The following is an 11189-nucleotide window of genomic DNA, read 5'->3' as shown; positions in this document are numbered from 1 at the left end:
AGCTGTGTGACCCTGGGCAAGTCACTTAACCCCCATTGCCTGCCCCCCAAAAAAACCCAAGAGGTTTAAATGAGGTGGTTGGACTATATGGCACCTCTAAGGTTCCTCTGCCTCTAAAATGATCTTATCATGACAATTCTACCTAAATTAACTTACTTATTCAGTTCCATGCCAATCATTCTATCTAATAATCATTTTATAGAGCTAGACAGAATAATAACATTCATCTAGAAGAACAAAAGGTCAAGATTATCAAGGGAACTAATGAAAAAATGCACATGAAGGTGGGCTAGCTGTATGAAATTTGAAGCTATATTATAAAGCAGCAGTCATCAAAACTATTTGGTACTTGCTAAGAAATTACAGTGGTGGATCAATGGAATAGGTTAGGCACAGGAGACACAGCAGTAAATGACTATAGTAATCTACTGTTTGATAATCCCAAAGACTCCAGCTTCTGAGATTAGAACTCACTATTTCACAAAAACGGTTGGGAAAACTGGAAGATAGTATGGCAGAAACTAGGCATAGACCAACATCTTACACCATATACCAAAATAAGGTCGAAATGGGTACATGATTTAGACATAAAGGGTGATACCACAGGCAAATCAGGAGGAATGAATAGTTCACCTCTCAGATCTATATAGAGGAAAATAATTTATGACCAAAATGCAAAATGGATGATTTTGATTACATTAAATTTAAAAGGTTTTGTACAAACAGAAGCAATGCATCCAAAATTAGAAGGGAGACAGAAAGCAGGGAAACAATTTTTACAGCCAGTGTTTCAGATAAAGGCCTCATTTATAAAATATATAGGGAAATAAATCAAATTTATAAGAATGCAACTCATTCCCCAATTAAGAAATGGTCAAAGGATATGAATGAACAGTTTTCAAATGAAAAAAAAATCAAAGCTATCTATTACCATGTGAAAAAATCTCTAAATCACTATTGGTTAGAGAAATGCAAATTCAAAGAACTCTGAGGTACTACCTCATACCTATGAGATTGGCTAATATGACAAAAAAGGAAAATAATAAATGCTGGATTAGCTGTGGAAAAATTGGAACACTATGCATTGTTGGTGGAGCCATAAACTCATCCAACCATTCTGGAGAGCAATTTCAAACATGCCCAAAGGGCTTTGGGGCTGTGCATACCCTTTAACCCAGTAATACCGCTACTAGGTATGTATCCAAAAAAGATCATAAAAAAGGGAAAAGGAGCCACATGTACAAAAATATTGATAGCAGCTCTTTGTGGTAGCAAAGTATTGGAAATCAAGGGAATGCCCATCAATTGGGGAATGGCTGAACAAGTTGTGGCATATGAATGTAATGGAATATTATTGTGCTATAAGAAATGATGAGCAGGCAGATTTCAGAAAAACCTGGAAAGACTTAAGTGTACTGATGCTGAGTTTTCAGAAAAACCTGGAAAGACTTAAGTGTACTGATGCTGAGTGAAGTAAGCAGAACCAGGAGAACATCGTACACAGTAACAACAACATTGTATTGATGATCAACTGTGATAGACCTAGCTCTTAGCAGTACAATGATCCAAGACAATTCCAAAGGACTCATGATGGAAAATGCTCTCCAAATGCAGAAAAAAGAACATGGAATATGAATGTAAATTGAACCATACTTTTTCTACTTTTTCTTGGTTTTTTTTTTGAGGCTTTTCCCTTTTGTTCTGATTCTTTTTTCATAACATGATTAATGCAGAAATATGTTTAATGCTATTGTACATATATAATCTATATCAGATGGCTTTCTGTCTTGGGAAGGGAGGGAGAAAAATTTGGAACTCAAAATCTTATAAAAACAAACACTGAAAACTATCTTTACATATAACTAGAAAATTATAAAATACTTGTAAGATTAAAAAAAATAAAATGATCTTTTTTTCTATGTACTTTAAATGTAAAATGTTTTCACCAACCATCAATAAATACTAATATCCATTTGCCATAGGGTTGCCAAGGTGCTTCTGTTACTACTCTCTACCAATGGAAATGCAAGAGGCCATCTATCATAAGTCTGAGGCAATAACTGGAAAACAGATCATGGAAATTATCTGGAATTTTATCTGAGATTCATTGAGACCCTGGGAGCTCACTTAGCCACTCTAGAGGCCCTAGAGGGAAATGGTGCAGGAGGAGAGGGAAAGGGAGGAACAGAAGATCCAGAAACATCACTATAGAAAAGATAGGTTTGGGGGCAACTAGGTGACACAGTGGATAAAGCACCAGCCCTGGATTCAGGAGGACCTGAGTTCAAATCCAGCCTCAGACACTTGACACTTACTAGCTGTGTGACCCTGGGCAACTCACTTAATCACAATCGCCTCACCAAAAAAAAAAAAAAAAAGATAGGTTTTAGGGATGGAAGACTAGGTTTATGAGCTTGGATCTCCCAGATAAATCTTCCCTCTCACCAACTCAATCTTCCTTCCTTCACAAAAATGGCAAAACAATCTTCCCAACACAAAGGTTGTTGGGGGGGGGTATTATTTATTTTTATTCAGTATTTTATTTTTCCCCAATTACATGTAAAAATTATTTTTAACATTTGCTTTTAGAACTCTGAGCCAAATTCTCTCCCTTCCTGACCCAACCCCCTTTCAGAAGGCAAGCAATCATACATGCTGACACAGAGGTTTAATCATGAGTGAAATTCCTTTGCCAAAAATCATCATCATCTCTCTTCTACTTTCACCTTCTAAGATTCTATTAGGCTAATTCAGCTAGGATGGATGCCTGCAAGACAGGACAAAAATTCTCAATGTGTTCTGACCCAAGAACTTGAGGCTAATGACCATGTCAGAAAAACCACTATCCTCCTACCATTCTAAACCCCTTTAAAGGGTTATGGAGTACTGAACTTCTGTGGGAAGCAAAAGTTAGAAAGAGGCAAAAGCGGGGAGAATGACAGAGGAGGGGAGACTGACATCTTGAGTTGTGTACCATGACCCCAACAAGGACTGAAACAGTGGGAAAAGGATAGAGCTGAACGATGGAGTCAATGCAGAATGGGAATTTCTCCTCTTTCCTTTTTTCAATCTGGCTACTGCAATGTTTAAAACCTAATGTGTGGTTGCCTTTTTCTGCCCCCAGTGTGGGGGGAAACCAGCTAGGATTTACTTATAAATTAGAAGCTTCAGCAACAGTTTAGGCATTAAGCATGTATTAACATATATTAGAGGTTAGTAAAGAGAGAACACGTGGAGTTCAGAAAATTTTAAAAAAGAAACCTATCTTCCCTAGGGTTCAGACTGGACTCCTTCTTCTTCTTCCCTCAGCCACCAACAGGAGGTTCCTGACCAAGAGACAGAGTCAGGGAGCCAGCCTCACTTCCTACTTCCTGTCTCCCTCCCCCAGAAGGGGCAGTCCTTCAAGATGATTGATTGAGGCAGCTAGATGGCGCAATGAATAAAGCACTGGCCCTGGATTCAGGAGGACCTGAGTTCAAATCCAGCCTCAGATACTTGACATTTAATAGCTGTGTGACCCTGGCCAAGTCACTTAACCCTCATTTCCCTAGGGAAAAAAAAATCCCCATACCAGCTCAATGGATCCAGTGGGGATTGACTACTCAAGGTGATTTGTTGAGGGTGGTCTTGTGTTGATGTCATAGTCCACAGCCTCTGAGAACACTCCCTCTTGGGAGTCAGGCAGGTGTGGTTTTAATTTAATTAACTTTAAGTAGGCTAATCAGCAAAGTCAATCGCCCTCAGTCAGTCTCACTTAATTCAATCAGTCTAGATTAATCATCTCTGGTTGGAGCCTTCTGGTGTTGACAAAAAGTCCAGTATATCTTACACCCCTCTTCCCACCTATCTCTCACCATGCCTTCTGCTCTAGGTCTATCATCATCTTCTCCAGAATCTTGGACTGTGGCCCTGGATATTGTGGCTCTGTTAGGGGAGCTTTCATCTTATCTTTCAAGGGCCCAGCCCTCCATACTAATTCCCTACTATCTCCTTATCATGCTGCCACAGGTATACCCTCACATACATCTCCCTGCTTTCCAGCACAACTTTTATGTGCTATCTTTCCCATTAGAATGTAAGTAAGCTCTTAGGTAGAATTTTATTATTATTATTATTTTAAGTAATAAACATTTTTATTTATAATTTGGGTTTCCAATTTTTATCCCTCTTTCACTCTCTCCCCTCTCCCTGTCCTGGGGTAGTAAGCAATCAGATATAGGTTATACACATACAATTGTGTAAAACATTACCATATTAGTCATTTCATATAAGAAAACTTGAATAAAAGCAAAAAATGAAAGAAAGTGAAAAATAGCATGCTTCAGTCTGTATTCCATCAATATCAGTTCTTTCTTTGGATGTGGATAGTATGCTTCATCAATAGTCCTTTGGGATTGTCTTGGATCATTGTATTGTTGAGAATAGTCAAGTCATTCTCAGTTCTTCATCAAACAATATTGCTGTCTTTGTGTACAATGTTCTCTTGGTTCTGCTCTCCTCACTATACATCAGTTCATACAAGTCTTTCTGGGCCTTTCTTAAATCATCCTGCTTGTCATTTCTCAGAGCATAGTAAGATTCCATCACAAGCATATACCAGTTTGTTTAGCCATTCCCCAACTGATGGGCATTCCTTTGATTTCCAAGTCTTAGCCACCACAGAAAAAGCTGCTATAAATATTTTTGTACAAATAGGTCTTTTTCTCTTTTGGGGGATGTCTTTGGGATATAAACCTAGCAGTAGTATTGGTGGATCAAAGGGTATGCACAGTTCTATAGCCCTTTGGGCATAGTTCCAAATTGCTCTCCAGAATTGTTGGATCTTTTCACAACTCCACCAACAATGAATTAGCATCTCAGCTTTCCCACATACCCTCCAACATCGAATATTTTATGGTTTTGTCATATTTGCCACTCTGATAGGTGTGAGGTGATACCACAGAGTTGTTTTATTTTTTATTTCTCTGATTAATAGTGATCTAAAGCATTTTTCATATGATTATATATAGCTTTGATTTCTTTGACTAAAAATTGCCTGTTCATATCCTTTGACCATTTTTCAATTGGAGACTTGTATTTTTATAAATTTGACTCAGTTCTCTATACATTTGAGAAATAAGGCCTTTGTCAGAGAAATTTGTTTCAAAAATTCTTTTCCAGTTTTCTGCTTCCATTGTAATCTTGGTTACATTAGCTTTGTTTGTGCAAAAACTTTTTAATTTTATATAATTGAAATGATCTATTTTACATTTTGTTTTACTCTCTGTATCTTCCTAAATTCTTCCACTGCCCCTGAATCTGACATATAAACTATTTTAGGCAGAATTTTTAAAACCTGGAAAGACTTACAAGAACTGACGCAAAATGCAGTCTGCAGAACCAGGGTAATATTTTACATAGTAACAGCAATACTATATGATCGTCAACTGTAAATGACTTAGCTATCCTCAACAAGACAATGATTCAAGACAATTCCAAAGGACTCATGGTGAAAAATGCCATCTACTTCCAGAGAAAGAACTGGTGAAGTCTGAATGCAGATTGAAGCTTCCTATTTTTCACTTTCTGTATTTTTTTCATAGTTTTTTTTTCCCTTTTGCTCTGTGTCTTATTTCAAAACATGAGTAATATGGTAATATATTTTGCATGATTGAACATGTATAACCTGTAACAAATTGCTTACTGTCTCAGGGAGGGGGTTGGTGAGGGAGAAAGAGAAAATCTGGAACTCAAACATTTTTTTAAATGAATGTTAAAATTTTTCTTTACATGTAACTGGGGGAAATAAAATATTATTTTAAATGAATTTTTAAAAAAATAATAAAAGCTCTTTGAAGGCAGGGACTTGTAATTGTATTCCCAGCATTTAGCACTGTACCTGGAACATAGTAAGCATTTAATAAATGCTCTATCATCCATGTAACTATTTGTCTGTCTCACACTGAGCCCATACCTCATTCCTCATTTCTTTAAGAATCTGTTTGCTTTTTGCATTTGCCATGTGTCCTTAAAAGAAACTGGTTTCTCTGAGACATTATTCATTATGTGTATGCATGTGTGTCTTTAGGAATATTAAAAGCATCTGAGGAAGTTATGGTCATTCAAGGCACAATGAACATGGAAAATATTATTTTTCTAATCACTGGCCTTTCTCCCAGATGGGAGGCTTGAGTCAAAAGATGTTATATAAACCCACAGAATTTATGTGTGAAATCCCCAAACCCTCAATTCTAGTGCCTTTCATCTGTTAATTATTTCCTAGTTATCCTACATATTGTTGTGGTTTAATCGTGTTTGTGACCCTGTGAACCTGGGTTTTTCTTGGCAAAGATCCTGGAGTGGTTTGCCATTTCCTTTTCCAGAGAGACAGCTAAGTGACCATCCTTTTATTAATAACCATGCTGTTCTTATTAATAAAATGGTTAAATTTCCCAGAAACTGTGCCTCTTGGAAACTTTTTAAATGCCACATCTGTATTGGAACCTCATTTGAAGGCACTTTCTTTCTCCACTGCTTCGGGAGCCCTTTAACATGCACAAACCAGAAGAGGCCAGCAAGGCTGGGCCCAAGCCTCCTACCACAGTGACTGGTTACCTACAAAGAAGACAGGAGAGAAGGACAGAGAAGGCTTGGGGCAGCATCACAATGACAGTGAAAGAGGAAGCACTAAACTTCCCAGTGGTGTAGAAAGTGAGGAGGGTACCCAAGGCTGACACAATGGATAGCACTAGAGCATGGACAACAAATTCTTGGTAGTACCCCATGAGTGCTGTGAAGAGGAAAGAAAAAAGACTGCTTCCTGTGCACTGTGTACTGAAGACATCTTGTAGACAAATAGCACATCTTTCCGTTTGAAGGCAGAGTTATCAAAAGTGATGTAGCCAGCAGCAAGAGGAGGCCTGAGGTGGTTGGTGAAACCTGGGGTTTGGGTCCACTGGCCAGAAGCAACTTACCCTCAAAAGAAGAGAGGTTCAAAGTCAGGAATTCCCAGGACTCATAGCTGCAGGCAAGACCTCAGTTTACTCATCAGTATCGTGGGGCTTCCCCTGAAAGCTTCGGTCAGCCCCTGTGTGAGGCCAGGGCCTCCTACTGGCACCAGACACTGAGGCTGGCAAAGGGGTATCAGGTTGACAGGTGCTCCATGCGGGCCCTGTTCAGGAAACATACATCATAGGCCAGTCACTGTCTGTGCTAAATACATTCATCAGTCCTAGGACCTGGGAGTCAGGGGAATGCTCTCCAGGCATTGTATCTGTAGCACCATAGTTTCATGTCATTCATTATTCATTCCTGTAGTGACCACCAGGTCAGGCATGACAACTGAAGCCTCCTTGGCACAGCACGGCACGGCGTGGCACAGCAGCTTGAGAGACAGTCAAACAGGGTGTTTTCTCTCAGCTCTGAGCAAGAGACAGCTGAGGAGTTCATCTGAAGGCTTCAGTTCATTGCCAAGCTCACAGCCACGAACCTTAGGGTAGCAAAGGCCCTGTCTTGGTAGCCAGGTAACCTGAAGCTGGAATAGCCATCAGCATTCCCCAGGAAAATGAAGAACTAGAACTGGGCCCAGGGCGCCAGGACAGCTTCAGAAAAGTTACTCTCCCATCTCCAAGGTGGGGAAAGTGGCCAACCCCACCAAGATCAGCTACGGGTCATAGTCCTGGCTGAGGAGGGCGAGAAGAGTTGGGAACTAGGAAGATAGAGGTCTCCTAGCCACTCTCCCACATTCATCTCCTCCTCTTTACCATGATATCCAGCTCTGAGTCACCAGAAGAAGTCAAACCCACTCTTATAGTCTACAGGAGAGATGTCAAACACAAAGCCCCAGGAGTGTGTCCCAAACCAGATTAAAATATAATTGGGGGGGGGCGGCTAGGTGGCACAGTGGATAAAACACCGGCCCTGGAGTCAGGAGTACCTGAGTTCAAATCCGGCCTCAGACACTTAACACTTACTAGCTGCGTGACCCTGGGCAAGTCACTTAACCCCAATTTTGCCTCACTAAAAAAAAAAAATATATATATATATATAATTGGGGGCTTTTGGCTCCCAGCTTGTGGTGGTGAAGGTGCAACTTCTTTCAGTCATCCCGAATCCAGGTTCATGCCACACCGGCAGCCACCCTGCAGCGTCCAGGCTGAGCCTCCATCTTTGTCACCACCATGCCGCCCAAATTTGACCCTAATGAAATTAAAGTCATGTTTTTAAGGTGAAGTTGGTGCCACATCAGCTCTGGCCCCCAAAATTGGTCCCTTGGGTTTGTCTCCCAAAAAGGTTGGTGATGACATTGCCAAGGCAACTGGTGACCGGAAAGGGCTAAGGATCACAGAGAAACTTACCATTCAGAACAGACAGGCCCAGCTTGAGGTTGTGCCTTCTGCTTCAGCCTTGATCATCACAGCCCTAAAGGAACCTCCTCGGGACAGAAAGAAGCAGAAAAATATCAAATACAGTGGAAACATCAGTCTCGATGAGATCATCAACATTGCTCAACAGATGAGGCAAGAGAGCTCTCTGGAACCATTAAAGAGATCCTTGGAACAGCCCAGTCTGTGGGCTGCAACATTCATGGCAGGCATCCTCATGATGCCATTGATGACATCAATAGCGGTGCTGTGGAATACCCTACAACTTAAGCTACAAAGGAGATTCTTGCAATAAATAAACATTTGACAACAGAAATATATATATAATTGAGGGGCAATTAGGTGGTGCAGTGAATAGAACACTGACTCTTGAATCAGGACATGAGTTCAAATTTGGCCTCAAACATTTACTAGCTGTGACCCTAGGCAAGTCACTGAACCCCACTTCCCTCTCCCAAAAATGTAATTGTAAAATATTTAATAAAATAAATTTTAAAATATGATAAAATATAGATAATATTGCAGTTTAAAACTAAATCAACATTCAGCCCACAGAGATGTTTATGGACCAAGTAATGCCCCTCAATTCTATCTGAATTTGACACCACTCATATATAACTTCTCTTAGACAACAGTGGAAAGAAAACTAGTGTTGGGAGTTAGTATGACCCATATTACAGGCATGCGACATCTCTGCCACCTAACACAAGGGGTTCTTTGACCTTGCAGTCATTTATCAGTGCCCCAGGAAATTCTCTAAGATTAAATACATGATGATCATATTTTATAACATTTCTATAGCACCTGCAGGGTTGCAAAGTGCTTTGTCAACATCATCTCATTTGAGCCTCCCAACAACCTCGTTCAATGGCTACCACTGATATAATCCTCCTCTTTTTATATATCACAAGGGGGGGCCCCACATGTAGTCTGGGGGTATCATCCTATGGCTTGGGGGAGGCGGAATAGACACCTTCTCAATCCTCTTCTCCCTCCACCCTTGTCTAAGGAAGACCTTGATTCCTGAGAGGAGGGGATACAGGAAGCTGGGGCCAGAGGCTGTCCCTGTGCTCTCCTCAGAGAGATAGAGTCCTGGGCTAGAATCATATCTACCTGCTCCATTAAATGTTCTAAGTCATGGCGACGTGGTTTTCGAGTTCAATCTAATTTCTGATTGCTGTTTGACTAGTGGAGGAAGTAGGACCCCAAGCCCTATAGTCCAAGCTTGATCTCTTTTCCCACCAAATACCAGTTCCACAATGACCACATATTAGCTAATAGCAAAGAAAGCCATTTACCCAATTGACAGCAGAAAGCAGAAATCAGTGAAAGCATACATAGGAAACTATATACCAGACATTACAGTGAAGGAGCTCTCCCACTGGGAGTGAAGTAACTCCGTTCAATCAAGAGAAAGAGTTCTAGATCTCACTCAACTGGAAGTTCCCTGAAATCTCTAGTGTAGCTAGATGGGAAAGAGATAGGATGGAGACTGCCAGCTCCTCTCATGTCGGCTTCTTTTCAGTCTTTTCCTTCAGCAACCTGAAGGGAGATTAGCATCTTCCATCTTCTCTCTTGAAGCTGGAAACCAGAAGTGCCCAGAGTCTGAAGACACTCAGTAACTCCAAGAAATCTAAGAACTTTCCTCTCTCCTGCTCTCGCCAATGCCACTCTGGCCCTGATGCAGGTGTAGGGTATTGATGTCTGCACATAAGAAGAGTGTCCCATACCAATGGGCTTTGGGACTCAAGTTACATACAGAAAGAGAACTGAGGCTCTGAGAGGTCACTTGAACAGCCTGTGGCCACAAAGGTGCAGCTAGGAGGCACAGTGGATAGAGCCATTCCTGGAGTTAGGAAGATTCATCTTCCTGAGTTCAAATGCAGCCTCAGACATTTACTAGCTGTGTGGCCCTGGGCAATCACTTAACCCTGTTGGACTCAATTTCCTCACCTGTGAAATGAGCTGGAGAAGAAAATAGCAAACCATGCCAGTATCTTTGCCAAGAAAACTCCAGATGGGATCACAAAAAGTAGGACACAACTGAAAAACAATGAACAGTATGGTCACTCAGTTAGTAAGCTTCAAAGATATTACTCAAAGTCAGCTATTCTTTACTTTGGGCTTTAGCATGCTTCCTCTATACCACATTGTCTCTCCATCTTCCTGTCCCAGGAAAATATGCCAACTCAAGTGGCTAAGAGCTTCATTAGGACATCTGTAACAGCCATCCCTGCCAGTTTTCTAATACTGATATCTGTATTCCAGAAGATGCATAAACAGGAATAAATGCCTGATACTGGAGATTACTTTGCAGAGCCAATTCAGCTTTGCCAATTGAAAATAGGCCTGAACCCAAAAAAGTAGCATTTTAACCTACACCAGGAAAGCCACACAGAAAACCAGTGTCATCCCTGGGCTGTAAAAGTCTTCTAACTGGATACATATACTGTGCTGATCATGCATGTGCATGGATAGGCAAAGGAGAAAACTAAGGAAAGAAGTCCAACATAATTTTCAGTAGCAACCAGTGATAAGCATTCAATTCAATTCAATAAGCAGCAGACCCAGTCAAAGCTTTAAGGAGAGCTTGGTGGTAGTGAAAGGAAGTGTGTTATAAGACTCAAATGAGAGAATCTCTGTAAAGTACTTTGCAAACTTTAAAATGCTACAAAAATGTTGCTATTGTTATTATTATTACTAATCAGTCAATAAACATTTATTAAATTCCTACTATGTGCCTGCCAAGCACTGTACTGTACACTGGAGACAGAGATGCAAAAGATATCCCCTCCCTCAAAGAGCTCACAATCTAATAAGGAAGAT

General features: G+C 40.5%; 1 pseudogene; it reads left to right on the top strand.

Moving 5' to 3' along the window:
• The first annotated feature begins 8159 nt into the window (after positions 1–8159).
• LOC122747459 lies at positions 8160–8633 on the top strand (annotated as a pseudogene).
• Positions 8634–11189: the final 2556 nt, after the last annotated feature.

This window comes from Dromiciops gliroides, chromosome 3, assembly GCF_019393635.1.
Source record: "Dromiciops gliroides isolate mDroGli1 chromosome 3, mDroGli1.pri, whole genome shotgun sequence".
In the NCBI taxonomy this organism is placed as follows: domain Eukaryota; kingdom Metazoa; phylum Chordata; class Mammalia; order Microbiotheria; family Microbiotheriidae; genus Dromiciops; species Dromiciops gliroides.
This window is presented reverse-complemented; position numbering and strand designations above follow the sequence as displayed.